The 14,627-nt window shown below is 36.4% G+C and overlaps 1 protein-coding gene across 1 annotated transcript in view; it reads left to right on the top strand.

Moving 5' to 3' along the window:
- Positions 1 to 3,213: 3,213 nt before the first annotated feature.
- LOC139126378 (gamma-aminobutyric acid type B receptor subunit 2-like) overlaps positions 3,214 to 14,627 on the top strand; it is a 35,484-nt gene continuing 24,070 nt past the window's right edge. The window contains exons 1-2 of the mRNA XM_070692445.1: positions 3,214 to 3,341; positions 6,830 to 7,002. The gene's annotated coding sequence lies outside the window, so the exon portion shown is untranslated. The remainder of the gene's footprint in view (positions 3,342 to 6,829; positions 7,003 to 14,627) is intronic.

Raw genomic sequence — 14,627 nt, 5'->3', positions numbered from 1 at the left:
ATATTACCGTAAGCCATAGTCTGTAGTTAATGGTTTACATGATTAAGTAAACACCAACAATTGAACAAAACATGTGAACTTATTTGGTTGCCTGGTTACGAGGATGCTGGTGCCATAAACTCCGCCGACTGTAGTTTTCCCCACCTACGGCAATGTTCACTATCGTTGGCAAGCGAGTACACCCATAATAAAATCACCATTAATTCAATCCAGAAAGTTGAACAGGAATTTATTTGATAATAAATACGTCTATGCATACATACATAAATACATACATACATACATACATACATACATACATACACATACATACATACATACATACATACATACGTACGTACGTACGTACGTACGTACGTACGTACGTACGTACGTACGTACGTACGTACATACATACATACATACATACATACATACATACATACATACATACATACATACATACATACATACATACATACATACATACATACATACATACATACATACATACATACAATACATACATACATACATACATACATGCATACATACATATATACATACATACATGCATGCATGCATACATGCATGCGAGGACAGGAGTGATTAAAATCTTTCTATATTGAAGTAAAATAACTTAAAAATACACGTTTCAGGAACCTAATTACCACACCTCTACGCGACAGACAAAACGGCGCCATCAAAGTCATTAATTTCATAACTTTTACAATGAGTGTAAGATCCCTACAGGTGACACTGTGACCTACTTATCGTACTTCATTGTCAACGAGAAACGTTAACTTGAAATGAAGACAGGAAAGGTAAATTTCACGTCGTGAAACCATGGCAACTATTTTCAAGACTTCTCTACTATTCAATGAGACTCTGTTTAAGAACGGTCAGTTAGGATATAATACGGTTTTTACGGGACAATCAATATTTTTTATATGAAGGAAATTTGTGACTTTTATCATGTTGCTTTTTGAAGAGCAAAGTCGTAACGATTCACTGGAGAACTGTGGTTTTGTGACGATTGCACTGCAGTGTGGCCATGACATACTTTTGACTTGCATCACAGTGTGGTTTGTAAACGATAACTGTTGTTGCCACAGGCTTGGGTACACAGATCAATATGTATCGCATTGCTTTTTTCACGCGCAAGGAGAATGTATTGGCATTCATTCATTCATACGTTCATTTTACTTCTGCACTTACTGCGGTGAACTTGATTCACCAGATGGAATGACTGTATATAATATAGCCAGTCAGCAAACCTACATAAAGCAGGTCTTATTCTTGAACAAGGTATTGATTTACTGGTCATGTGACCCGCCACGATTCCTTGCCAACAAGTATCACATGACAATTCTTACGGATTTTTGTACACGCAGACATTTTCTTTGGACAGTTGAGACTGTTGTTGGGATCACTCGGAGTTCCAATCTTCTAAACCGTTGAAATTAAGTAGAAACAAATCTTTATAATCAAAGTTACATATTGTATAATAATAACATAGAGACAGTTGAAGGACTGATAATTAAAAGAAGATATTTACAGTGCGGCTTTTAAGTCAAAATACCTTAAAAGACATTCCATTATGTTTGTAGTTTGTTTCGTCCAAGACGAGTACACACACTTCATCTGTATCAACGTTAGTTTTTATTACATTAGAATTTCAAGCGGGGCAATCTTCAAACACAACAACTGTACACACTCTTCGTGTAGTCAGGATTAAACTTGTCAAATGCATGGCCTACACATATTTCTAACATGACAGGATGTGCGATCTCCTTCTCGTTTGCATTACTAACTCTTCTGAGATTCACGTAAAGTGGTTCGAAAAAATTTAGTCAACGTCGAGCTTTGTGCTTTGAAAATGGTGACAGTTCAGGATGAGAAATATGCCACAGAATTATGAAGACTCGTTAATGTAGACATTGAAACTGTAGATACACATCTTAAAATGGCAATTGCTTTGCGATAATCACGTGTATAGGTATAATGACGTTGATACAATTCTGAAAATTCACAAAAGGCAAGGTATTATGGCAATACTATAATGTTCTGTAGTCAAAGCTTTTATCACTTCTGAAACATCCATGAAATGTTGAGTGTGGCAAAAAACAAATCAAATGAAACAAAACAAATCAAAACAAAATATAAATCTTAAATTAGTAAAACAATGACATCATTACCTCTAACTCTAATATCACCGATATCATCATCATAGTAATCAAATTAATTAATCAATCCGTCATCATCATCATCATCATCATCATCATCATCATCATCATCATCGTCATCAATTTTAACTACAACGACATACTATAATGCAACATGAAGATATCCTGAAAGCCCTCGACATTACACGTACATACTTTCAAAGTCAACAATATAAACATATTAAATGACTGCCACAGTAACTGGATGTTTTGATCATATAGTCCTCACTTTTCTGCTGTAAAACGGAAACATGTTTCTTCTTGTCTCTCAAGTATATTAGAATAGAAATGATTAGCCTTGCTAACACAACACATCGAGTAAGATATGCAGTGACACTATAATTTAGTTGTCAACTATTGTTTTGGAAATTCCTCGTTGAACATGCCACGTCGCTAAGTTAAACTCCATGGGTTTCCAGTGACATTTAGAGTAGCACATGAAACTGTATTTTACAAACAAGACCAACGTACTGGAAATATATCAAAACATAAAGATAGCGGAGCTAAAGGCGCAAGGGACGTAAATCCCTCTGTAGGCTATTTTAACATGCCACACATTGCAGATATCACAATGGAATAGCCACCGTACTGTGATCATTCTGCAATGTTCAGTAATCTCACAAATTATTTATCAAAAGTATTCTTGGAGCGTTTAATACAATTATCGCTCACATTGTCTTAATATATTTCTATCTCTGTATTTGTAATAGAATGCATGTTAATGTAGACTCGATACATTCAGGATTGCCTTCAACCACATAGAGCATTGTACATTCTAGGGATGGTTATATACATCATTCATTATTCAAATTTATCCCCGACTAGCTGTGTGAAAATGCGTTGCCCAACTCGAATGATGAATCCATTGCTTTAAATACAATGAAATTGTGACGTCTATAAAAGACCAATCAGCATTGTTGTAGTAAAGCCGAGAGATCCAATAGCTTAGCACCATATGTTCACTGTTGTTTGGAGATGACGTCACACCGACTAAGCTTTCCGATATTTTAGTTGCGTGTGTAGACGCAGTTTGTTAAGAAGTGCCGTATCGCAGTACTCCGTGCTGAAGGATGGCTAATGATGTATGGAATATAAAAATCTTGTACGTTCTATTGGTTCTGGCTTTTCTCAACAAAAGTAAGTGAATAGCATTTGTTGTAATATTGAGATGATATTTTCATTCAAAGAATTATATTTATGTGTACGCTTATAAGTTTCACAGTATCGCTTTCTAAGGAACTTAGAAATACTTTTGTCATCATTGTGGTTTCCATGGCAGTGAAATGTAAGCAGATGAAACGTGGTATGCTGTTTTTGTACTGTCGCTGGTAATCAAGTACTGGCTCAGGTATCCTGGAAATTTATCTATAGTGGCATGGTTTGCCTTTTATAACACCAGATGCAGAGTTTGACATTGAACAAAAATTACAAAACGATAACAATCATCCTACCTGCAACTGCGTTTTACGCCAAAGCAAAAGAACACTTGATATTCATGTTATTTGATAACAAGTCACTATCCTTGCGTAAAGCTCTAAATCTCGAATTTTCACTATTTTGTTTTAATGATTTCACGTGACTGCTGATCGTTCAGATGACGAGTCGTTTACACGAAATACAAATGAAAATAAAATAATTTGCCCGGGAACTACATAATTTGTGATTTATTTGGGTAGCTGTTTGAATCGGGAAAGTACAATGACCATAGCCGACAGTATACACATATTGACTGGCTATGAGGGCAACAGCATACGTCTGTACCCCGAGGGACTGTGAGTCAACCCAAAAAACGAAACGTTTCCCGAGGCCGAAGGTCGAGGAAAACAGTCTGTTTTTGGGGACGATCCACAGGCCCGAGGGGTTAAAGACGTATGCTGTTGTCCTCATGCCATTCAATATGTGTTTGTAACACACCTCATCCGTAGCCATGCATAGAACCTACTATACACAAAACTTGTCGCATGTAGGTCTATGATGTAATATGTTGGAGTGGTTCAGTAAGAAAAAGTTTTTCCTAAAAAGACCGCAATACTTCTGCAAAACGTTCAATTCACCTTTGATTATAGTTTTTGTCCGTATCCAGTCCTTGTTGGAAACCAAAGCTTTCAATTCTTCTTCAGAAAGTAGGATAAACCAAGAAATTTCTGGATTATCGTTTCGATCGGCCGCAGACGACATCTTTGTTTACATTCCGGTCCGCGTTCGCGTCAAATATCGTTTTTGACGTCAGCGGGCATCATTTTTCAGAACTGATGCCTGGCAGGCAACAGTTCAAACGAATGATGCCCGATGACGTCGTTTACGTGGATCAGCACAAAAAGAATGCATCCCACGTGACTATCAATTGGCGAATTAGAATACAGACTGCGGATGAGGTGTGTTACAATAATCTATGCAACTCGTAGTCTTTTTTAAATCATGGATGGGCCTTCATATTTCTCCTTTTCAATAATATTAAATTTAGCAATTGCCTTTAATAAACTGAGGTTTGTGTATACAATTACTCGGATTTTCACTAACTGTAATAGCAGCAAGACTACAGCGAGAATTGATAGAAGTTAGACCCAAACCTGTTACATCTGGCAGCTAAAGTGGGAGATTTTTTAAAACATAATTTAATGATGTGCAATTTCATAGTACAATAATTGAATAACGAAACAGTTTGGCAAAATAGCTTGCCAGATCGTACATCATGTAATTCATTTAGCGAAAAGTAATCTTGTTATACCTATCTACTTGATATGTTTATTGCAAAATACATTAGTTACATTATTGCTCATATTAATTTTTTATCCTTCTCATTCGATAATGAATGTGTGATTCTGCTTTCAAAGTACCCGCAGCTGTGAATTATTTCCAGGTACTGCTCAAGGAAGTACGATTTCACCTTTGTATTCCTGGAACGTTTAGTTCATTTGCAGAGCGAGGGCAACTGCGTGCTATCGCTGAAAGTACAAAAGAATTGGAAATTGACTGAAGAATGGTAACTACCTCAAAGGTTTCCAGAAAATGCCACGAGATAGTTACCCGGATGTAAAATTCAACGTAGGCACATTAAGATTCAGTCATCAAGACTTGGCTGTTTTCTTCACAATATTTACGGCAAATTATTGCAGCACATCATCAGCAGTATCCTATATTCATCCTCAGAAAGTTACGATGTTTTCAATGTTACCGTATCCATAATGTAACGTTATCTGTATCAGGTAGAGCTTTATGAAATTGGCCACTACAACCTAGGCAACACAGCAAAAAAGTGAAACAATGTAGTAACGTTCTGCGCAGTATCAGACTTTAATAACGCTGATGAAATCTTGTTCAATGGCATCACGAAATATATGAAATATTAAATGCGCACCTGATCTTGTGCACACTTGTAATTATTCGGTGGTAAACCTTCGGATAAGTTTCTGACTTTGCTACTTGAAGTTATTTTACTTTGATACTACACAAACTCAAGTGCGAAGATAAAATTTTGCATAGCTCTGGTATGTAGGAGAAATAAACTGTTATAAACAGAGTGTCTTTGTAACTAAACCATGATGTAAAACGAAGATTTGAACACGTGAAAACAGAACACCCATAACTTTAGGAGATAATATTTGGTTTAACGGAGCTGCAAAGTAGACATCTAGCTAGTGATTGTTGGGATTTTGAATTTGAAGTCAGGGTGTGATTTTCCGTGATCCTGTTCGAATTGACAAGTCAAAGCTAGAGAGAATGTCACCAAAAGGCAGTGATATTGGATACCACTGTTCAATGACAAAGATTTTACACTTTCACTGATTCAGATCCGACAAACAATACCAGGCTTGTCGAAGTACATGTGTATCACGTTTCGCGTTCATTCCAAATTCTTTCTCCCCACTGCTAGTTTTTTTGTGCTAGTGAATAAATCAATTGAAAGTAGACTTTTGTCAGTTCCCGCTCAAACGTAACCACCTTGACATCGTCAACGGACCTAACAAGGCGTGAAATTGTGCGTATTTGGACAGAGTTTTGACTTGTTAACATGCCAAATACAGACGTGGTGACGTCACTGCGTGTGAACTTAAATACAAAACATGTATGTGACAGTCACTGTTCAAGAATACAACTTTAATTCGTTTATGCAATTTTATAAAACATACTACTTGCGTGCCAGGTTTTACGCGAAAAGCAACCTTGTTTTGGATGAATTTGCCTTGTGCAGGGTTCATGCGAGATGGATTGTTAGAACAGTACGATCAACCTATGCGACTTGTAGGCTAACGCTAGAACTTAATTGATCTGTCACTACTGCAATATATCCTTCGGCAAAGAAACAAAATAGGTTTATTACTCAACACACATTGATCAGTTCATTTATTGTTGGTACTTTTCATCTTTTGTTCATTGTTTTAGAAGGACCAGCGGGAGATTACACCTTGTACAAGTTATTGGGTATTTTTATCTGTAAATGGGAAATCCTTTATTGTGAAATAAATTCGAACAACGTCATTGTACAAACAAGACCTTTATCCTCTCATTTTCAAACCTCAATGTTTAACTGTACAGAGCCGTGCCCCTTCCTGATTTGATTGCGTCATTACTTTTTCTTGTCCGTGTATCTGATTACGATGACTGTATATGTTATTGTCTGATAGATGCTTGGTGTGTTGACAAGACACGGATCTACATCGGAGCATTGCTACCAAGTCGAACAGACACAGTCTTACGGCAATACGAAAACGTACTGGAGAAAGCGGTCGCTGACGTCAATAACTGCTCCGAGATCCTGACGGAATATGAGATAACACTGGTCGGTAATTACACCGAGGTGAGAATTTCTATAAACTCTGACGATTCTTATCTTTTACGTTTTTCTGTTCAAAGAACATTGAAAGGCCTCGGGTGAAAAGGATTAAGATCAGATTAAGGGAAGCAAATGGCAATGTTTATATGCATTCATATTAAGAATTATTACACCTAAAGTATCATTCGGTTATCGTGATTGGCTTAGATGTAGTCACGTGGCATGTAGGAAAAAGTGATTAAACAGGTTTATTTCTTGCCCGTTAGATGAGGTAATCTTGGATGTGCCTTAGTGTTGCGCACATCGTTTTCTGCGCACGGTGAACGTTGCTGGCGTACTTGAATTTCGTGCGTGTCTTTTATGCGCGTAATAAATTAACAGATAGTGATCTTGTCCATGCTATCAAATCTTATTTAAATGTAACAGACCTAGGCATTATCAGGGGTCAAGTAATATCACCTGAATTGATAGTTTCGGAATTCGAAAGCTGACAGGTTTGATTCACAACAATCTACAAGCAGTGCAACAATCTATTGCCAACGTTAACTTTAACCTCGTACGACTACTCTGTCAGAGGTTTAACGATCTACTATTCAGCAAAACGATGTAAGGCCATACATACTATTTCTATGTACAGTACAGTTTGTAAATGCTAGTGGTTGGCTGTACATCATTTTCTGTTTTATTTCATGGTAAGCTTGATGTCTTAGTCCATTTCTCAGATTTTGCGTGTACCTTGAGCAACGATAATAGTCATTTATTTCTTCAATGCCATTTTAAATCAACGCTGTCTGTTAAATTACATGAAAATAATATGTTACTCGGATGTATATGAGTGGAAAACACGCGTACTTTTTAATTCAAATACATTTGATTTCAGCCCACAAACTTGATGTGTACCTCGAGAGTGGTAACGTCTTGTGCATAATATCACCAATTACTATCGACAACGGACAACATGCAATGCACTTGTACTAGTTTGGAAAAAGCCAAGACTTGAATGAAAAGAGTTAAACGATGATTTGTCTAAAATAATGTGTTCCTAGATTGCTTCAGTCAAAAGGTGACATCAATTACTGGAGACAGTATGTACATAATGGAACACAGTGTCTCCACGATGCTTGACGTCCAATGTGGTCACTTTATTTCAAATAGCATCTGTTGCATTTAGCTGAACAGACTGTATTTCGACACGACGGCACTCGTCAGCTTTCACTGAGACTTTTCTCTTCTGAAATTCTGATTATTACAACCTCAAATTCCATATGAAAAGTACTTACATGTATAAGCATAATACTTACATACCAGAGATATAACAACTTTTGTCAGGGAAAATTCTTAATAGTTTACCTGTAGGCAACCATGGAAAGTGAAATAATACCTTTGGGTGAAATTCCAATATCATATTTGTTGTCCTTATCTGAACTTTCAAACGCCGTATTTGAATCAAGTACATTTGTATCAATTGTAAAAAACACAGATTTAGTTAGTTTAGCGTTGTCAATAAATATTCTTAGTTTTTTATACAATACAATGTACAGAGAATCAACAATTCGGTGAAATTCCAAATCAAGTGTTTGTGCACATATGCACTTGTAACAGCCCTATTCTTATCAAGTGCAATTATGTCAAATATCTAACGTCTATATATGCACAAGTATAGAGAGTTTAATATTGGAAAAAATATTCAAAGTTTTGTCATAGACCTACACATATTTTGAATAAACATTCTCGGTAAAATACCACAGTCAAATTTCTTGTATATATATATATATATATATATATATATATATATATATAATATATATATATATATATATATATATATATATATATATATATATATATATATATATATATATATGCACGTTTTACCTCCCACTTCAAGCAAAGTGCATTTACATGAATTATCAAACATACATGCATTAATATTCAAATATAGCCTGATTTAAGGGGGAATGTTATTAACAGACTCCCGTGTGTCATGATTTGATATTTTTAGACGAAACCCTATGACGGTCACATATTGCCTTCTAAAAGCTGCAAAAAGAATGGTGACCCTCCCTGAAAAGCATGCCTGAAATTTCCTGACCCTTCAAAATTGCTTGCGCCAAAAATTTGCGACCCTCCTGTAATTTCTGTCCCATCCCTTTGAGGGGGATTTCAAAATTACAGCAAGTCAAAAAGGGGGATTTGAACTCATTGTGAGTTTGTTAGGGGGACATTTGTAAAAAATCTGAAAACTTTTTGATTCTCTCCACCCCAGGGGGGATTTGAACACATTTTGAGTTTGTCAGGGGGCATTTGAAAAAAAATCTGAATGTTTTTGATCCCCCTTGAGGTGTTTGTGAATGCATCCATAAAACCCCTTGAAAAAATTCTGATATATTTTCAGATTTTACCTGTTTGTTGTTTCCTGGTTTATGTAAAAATATTCTTTTCACGAGTAAACTGACCAAAACTAGGTTGTACATACATGTCGCATTTGTGTTCGTGTTCGGAAATGCAAAATTAACTCCACTTGTACAGCTTTTACTACATAACAATGACAAAGATTGAGCTACAGAAGGATAGATAAATAGATAGACAGACAGATTGGCAGACCTACCGACATATAGAGACACATGGCAGCTAGTATATCCCTTAAAGATACTTTTTACAGTCAGATGGTTTTACTTTCCAATAGTGTGCAATGGATGGCTTTTATCATGTTCGCTCTGGCTTATCATAGCTTTAATATCTAATAGTCCCAAGTGTCTCTATCTAATCGTTTGTGATGTCGTTCATCTGCTTGCTGTCTGTCGTAAACGGAAGCTTCTTTTAGAACTTTCTGTGAACGTGATATCGATATAAGAGACTCAAAGCCAATCTATCTGATATCGATGTAGTTTAATCTTGTGAGACCCGGTCACACGAGGTTCAATTTTATAAATCGAATTACAGTGTCGGTTGTGTCATGCAAAAGACCAGTAACTGAATTTCATTCTCCAAACACAGTGAATTTTTTTCAGTAATCCTATGAAAGCAAATTAGGTCAAAGGAATCGACGGAGCGTTCCATTTACGGGATGTTTCCAGCTATATCTTGAAATGAGAAATAGATATGTGGCATCATTTAAAAAAAAACGACTCGGAGGTAAACAGATGATGTTCGAAGTACTTGAATGGTAACACGTCGAATAGTCCATTTCAAGATAAATTTAGTTTTTACAGGGAGGGAGATGCCATCACCTTGTGATTGATTTTTTGAATGAGGTCGATTTGAAAAATTCCGTATACTTCTATCGACGCCTATTCAACAGTGTTTGTTTTTATTGTTATTTGTTCAGTGTTGATCAGATGTAAACACAATGGAATATATTATCCACCATCACTTAATTTTAAACTGTCATATATCGATAGATCACGTTTGCTAATGTTAAAGGCAATATTAAGCTTCTTCTCAATCGAGGAATGATTTATTCCAAACATGCATTTAATAATTTCGTCATAATTGATAGATTTCATTGTTCGTTTTATGAATAATATGTTGGAAACAATCAACACATAAACACTTGCAATCGCCAGTTGTCATAAATATCGGAGGATTAGTTTCAGTGGAGCTTAGTTCACACCATGCAGGCATTGTCCACATCGCTCGTCAGGTTTTCTAATAATGGGCGCACATCGAACAAAAAACTTATCGCCTATTGTGGCAAACGTTGACGTGAAAGCTTTGTTTGCGGCGGTTTCTAAAGATTTATAGAATTGCGCAGGAATGAAAGGCGCTGAAATAACGCTGCAATTCTATTGAAAGATACATCATCAGGCACTGCAATGTCTGTGACTGCTAGGGCCATTGATTCGTTAAAAAATCCTAAGAGAAGAATGTTCGCTAATCATACTGAGAATGCGACTTGTGGAATAGAAAGAACCAGAGAGAACTCCTGGAAAGTATAAACCTCAGTCTACCTGCGATGAAAATTACCTAACGAAGTCACATCTCATTTTGCGTTACTTTACATTTTGTAGTAGGGGGGCCTAAGAATAAGTCAACGCAGAATTAGGACTGTGGATGTGAAATTATTCTTACCATCTTAATCGGCGACATCCTTAATGTACGATGTCATGTTAAAAGGTGCAAATTTTTTGTGAAATCGTCACATGTTTAACCCTATACGGCACTGTTAATTTAATTTATGAATTCGCAAAATATCAAACAGTATGCATACATGTACCTTGACATTGAAAGATCATGGTAGAACTTCAAGTTAAATACGATTGGACTTGTGACAGAATGTGTCTCGATGGTCGATGAAACAAGAGTCAGACGGACTGACTGCAAATTACAGCAACAAAATAGGCGAGATAAAGTAAGCTGGCAAATGGCTGTCAGGCGGGGCATTCTTAAGACAGCTTAAAGTGCATTAAACATCAACCTGATAGTGAGAGCGTGTTCTCAGAATAGTCTGTCCCTTATAAGACTCACAACTTTCTTCCTGCTGGACACACAATACTAACAGCTGATCATATCTTCTAAGAATCAAAAACATAATGTAGCCTAGAAAAACTCTGTACACTGTATTTGTAGAAAGCTGAAATGAAGTGACCTTGTTATTTGAATCATTGATGATCTTAGAGTAAACTAAGATGTAGAGAGAATTGGCTGGTATGTGCATAGGGGATTACTTACATGTCCTTCCCCGGGGGAGTTTTGTCACTTTGTTGCGTCTATGAACTTCGCGTAGGATTGTCAAAAGACAATTACGTGACACAGGGAAGGAAAAAAGAAATCGTTACAAAACCAGTGCTGATATAAAACCAAGACATCAAAAGTTGGCAATATAAATTTTTATTGGCAATACGTATCATAGTCAAAGGTATTAAAATAAAATAAACAATAGCAAGAAGAAACCTGTGCTGAGACCAAGACACCTCCATCCCAACCCCATGATATGTGGCGAAGAAGAGGATTTTATGTCTCCAGGGACAGAAGATAAAAATTACGACACGTTGAGATTTTGAGTCCTCAGTTCACCAAAGTAGTATTGACGATACTGACGGTCAGTTCGACTGCAGAAAGTATGTCATCGCCCAATTTAAAGATTTAACACAATTGAGAACTGTAATTATTACACATTTATGGCAAGCACTGTAACCTGCCTTTACAGTAACCAGTAAGACATCTTCAAATAATACGAGGCGAAGCCAAGTACATTATGAAGTGCAACGTTTGCTTGAGTCCATTATTGGTCAGGAGGGCGGTACATTATAGCTATTATTTTGAAGTTTTTGCATTGCCAGTGAATTTGTAAATTGGCGAGCTCAAATCTGGATAATGGAATACATTATCAATAATAATAAAAGGGGATGACGTCACAAAATTCACTGGTATTGACGAAGTTTTGATAAATATGTAATTAAAGTCCAACAAAGCACAACAATGGAACGAACGTCTAAACTTGCCATCTTACATCAGGATGAACAATACGGAAGATGCAAACAGGATTATGTTTCTTCGTTTACATATATGCCAATTCATTTTTGTAGAGGACATTTATTTACATAAAACAACTCACGGAGGAAACAGACAGTATCATCAATTTACTGTCTCCAAAATGCAATTACATTTTCTGTGAAATAACCGATTATTAAATCTGAATAATTCACCCATCACTAATAAAGATGATCGATTATACATTAAATTTAAATGTGTCCTTTCGTGAATGTACTTCACCGATGGAAATGAAGCTCGTTCTATTCAAGTTAAATTGCGGTACGATTTTGAGTGAACACCGTACACATATTTCAGTGATCAAATTTATCGAAACAAGAAGAAATCTATGAATAAATTAATATATAAATACATTACGGTCACTTTTCCCTTGATGAGTTGACCATGCAATATGAACAAAGCTAGTTTTGAATTTAGGAGAGTATTTCAGCACTCGCCACTATTTTCTACTTTTTTAAAACTAGAGACTCTCATTATCGCACCGCAGCATTGGTTGGCATGGTGTCGATCGTAAACAAGAGCTCTTATGAGGAGCATTTCAGACACTGACTTTACCATGATTTGATCGCATTCTGTGCAAGGGAAGATAAATCAAAACGAAATGCTATACCGTTAGCATGCATGCGTTTCACTATGTTGCCATGGTAACTTTACACGATGAGTACTATTTCCCCTCAGGAGGATGTGGTCCACTGTCGGAAGCCATTTCAGAATAGTGAAAACTAACCTCATGTTTCGAACTTCAGAATTAATGATTTAGTTCACGAATGGGATTTCAGATGTTTTGATGTGGATACAATACAGTCGAAGTCGGTGCATTGAATGCGCGCCAAATCTATCCAAGAAGTCTCATGTTTAGTAATGATAATTGAGATATCATGTGATCTATGGTTTTTTGGATACTTGTCGTTATTCAAGGATCTTTGAAATTAGCGCCATTCTCACAAATCGTCTCCAAACAACGCCTGCGGAAACAAGAATCATTTGCTCTCAAATGTTTGGCGTTCATCAACTTTCATTGCAAACACTTGTATTGATAGGAAGAATAGAAATCGTCAATTGCTGTAGCAAATTAATTCCGCCGACCTCAAACTTGAAGTTTTCTCTTTTACCTCATGTGATACGTGTATTTGGCAATCAAATGGAATCAGTCATTTCTTGGTAATTTGACCCGGCATTATTGTTTCAAGTTGGATTAGAAAGTCTATGAGAAGAGTTACGACAGAATTTAACAACTTAAAGAGGGGTGTGAGAAATGATGTCCCTTGGGTAGTCAGTTATGTATTCTTGTGTCAAAATACTAACTTGTGTAATAGGACAATTTAAATTGGTAAAATGACCTTTTATCACTAAGTCAACGAAAAGGAATTCATATTAGCCATGCTTATTAAGCAGTTGATATAACGGTTTCGCCATTTATACATAATGTTGTCCTTATACATGTAGAAATAACACGGTTGGAACTAATTTGGGACAATTGGCTCCTTATAATTTTCAATTGTCTCAAAAGTGTTAGCTGCCATATAGCTTAAAATGTAAATCCGGCATAAATTCAAACTTAATTTTGCTTAAAATGAGCCATGCTATTTGATTTTGCCATCCTTACTTTTATCAAATAAACCCATCATCCCAAGGAAACGACGCGGTTAAATATTATAAAAATGCAATATGTTGTGCGATTTTGAAGTTGGCTGCCATTCGGGTCGTTTCGGAATTCGCGGGCCTTGCCATCGGAAATGACGTAACTAATTGAACATAGGAGTGAGCCTGCCACCATAGCCATAACGAATGTTTACCGCTGTAACTTCAACATCGTAAAAGGTTACGCTTTTGGTGGCTGAAGTAACCGTAGCCATTGCCAGTTTAACATGCATTTCAACATGCCGTATTACAATAAAGGGTCGGAAAGGGAGCATTCAGACAAGCGTTTTCTTCGGTGCCCATTTTCGAGTCCCTCGAATGCCATACCTTAACTTGGCCTCGTGACTTTGCGTCGAAGTTCGAATGCAGATGTACAGTAATGTAGAATTTAGCTGCTTGAGCTATTTCAAATCAGTGCCAAATCGCGGCCAACCTGTTTACAGCAACAAGATTTTAATAAAGGAATTTAAAAACAAATATTTAGTTGAATTTTTTGTGCGCTAAAATCTATTGAA

Source organism: Ptychodera flava (genome assembly GCF_041260155.1).
Source record: "Ptychodera flava strain L36383 chromosome 3 unlocalized genomic scaffold, AS_Pfla_20210202 Scaffold_27__1_contigs__length_13241970_pilon, whole genome shotgun sequence".
In the NCBI taxonomy this organism is placed as follows: domain Eukaryota; kingdom Metazoa; phylum Hemichordata; class Enteropneusta; family Ptychoderidae; genus Ptychodera; species Ptychodera flava.
Note: the sequence above shows the minus strand (reverse complement) of the source record. Positions and strands in the feature narration are given on the sequence as shown.